Below are 2,028 nucleotides of genomic sequence, written 5' to 3'. Positions count from 1 at the left end.
TAGGTGCGACCACCCGTGCTCCCAACTGAGCTTGCCGCTGCCGACAGAGGCCCGGGAGCGTGCTGTCGTGGCATTGCCGGCGGGAGACAACACGCGCCACCTACGGTGACCGGCAGCTCCAACGCCAGCGCCACAGAAGGACAAAAGCCCTACTTGGGTGCCGAAGCGAACTCTCCCAGCACAGCGCACGCGCCAACACGTCCGCACAGCTGCGATACAAACCACCTGCGAGAACCGCTGGGGCGACCGAGCAGCAGACGGCGTCGCGGCGCCGAGCGCCGGGCGGCGGCGCATCCTCAGCGCACAAAGTCCTCAATCGGACCAGCACACTGCAGATGGCCACCGCGCTTCGCACCGGGCCCGCGAGGACCTACTTTGGCCGCAAGGCGCCGCGAGCAGGGGGCGCCGGCGCGCAGCTGCGCCGCCTGCCGCGTCCGTCGGCCGGCGCGCCTGCCACCGGCCGCCCCCACCAGCCGGCTGTAGCGCGTGCGCCCACGCACCGCGCTGCCAGCACGCCGGGCGGCCCCCCCTCACCGGCCGGGGACGGTCCCACCCAGCCACCGCCGCGTATCGCCTCACACCCAGATCCCCTTTCACGTTCGTGGGCATGGTGGGTCCCCTTTCACGTTCGTGGGCATGGTGGGTATCCCTGAAACAACCGGTTAATAGCTCGACCGATCGTCGCCAACACTGATTCACCTCTAGCGAGAACAACCGCACCACAACGGGTTACCGGTTGTTCATTTGCGTAACGTCACCAGCAAACGTACACGTCCATCGCCATTTGCAACGAGTATTGCATGCCTGTGTCAGGTGTCACAACACACTACGTCTGCCCACATAGACGCAACAACATGTGCACGCCTAGAGAACACGTGGAAGGTAGACCCCGTACGTATGCGGTGTCCATTGCGCGAACGACTGTCAGCCCGCCTCTGCAGCATGTCGCAGATGTGGAACGCGGTGCAACATGCTATCACGGTGTGTGAGAAGAGACGACTACGTCCGAATACACGCTCCACTACATCAACAGACTGCTCATGCTGATCGCCATCCAGGGCGTCCGTTCCTCCCACACGTCTGTATGGCGTACCACACTGCAATCCAGCTCTTATAGGGAGACGACACGTAGCTGCGTGCACAATATTTGGACTGTATGGTCCGCCGTTGCTAGGCGCTGTCGTCATACGGTCACATGGGCCACGATGTATCATTCAGTACATACGGAGCAATGTGCAGTACAGTTTGTGGGTTTTGCGTACATCGGCGGACAGGTGACAGGCCGTACCACAACGTAGGCTGAGTACGTCGGCATGCGAAGGGCATTGAACATGCAAACTTCTCACCGACCAGCTTGCGAAGGCAGGGGGGAAGGGGGGGGGGCATGTACGTCCTGCTGCTATCCACACTACAGTGTATAGCAGGAGCATGTGGAAAGTCAGCAACACCTGCAAGGTGTTTAACATGACGCGATACACAGGGGACCGGGCAGTGCGAGTAGCGAACTATATTGCGAGGGTTGCGGTTAGGCAACACTACACTACTTTAACGGGTTGCATAACAATTACAGAGCAGGTTCAGCGACAACGTGCGTCAGGTTAAGGCGCAATATAGTTTAGGTTACGGCGCACTTTAGGTTAGGTTAAGGCACATTATAGGTTAGGTTAAGGCACAACATGGGTTACGTTAAGGCACAACATGGGTTACGTTAAGGCACAACATGGGTTAGGTTAAGGCACAACATGGGTTAGGTTAAGGCACAACATGGGTTAGGTTAAGGCACAACATGGGTTAGGTTAAGGCACAACATGGGTTAGGTTAAGGCACAACATGGGTTAGGTTAAGGCACAACATGGGTTAGGTTAAGGCACAACATGGGTTAGGTTAAGGCACAACATGGGTTAGGTTAAGGCACAACATGGGTTAGGTTAAGGCACAACATGGGTTAGGTTAAGGCACAACATGGGTTAGGTTAAGGCACAACATGGGTTAGGTTAAGGCACAACATGGGTTAGGTTAAGGCACAAC

This window comes from Schistocerca serialis, unplaced genomic scaffold (genome assembly GCF_023864345.2).
Source record: "Schistocerca serialis cubense isolate TAMUIC-IGC-003099 unplaced genomic scaffold, iqSchSeri2.2 HiC_scaffold_645, whole genome shotgun sequence".
Taxonomy (NCBI): domain Eukaryota; kingdom Metazoa; phylum Arthropoda; class Insecta; order Orthoptera; family Acrididae; genus Schistocerca; species Schistocerca serialis.
This window is presented reverse-complemented; position numbering follows the sequence as displayed.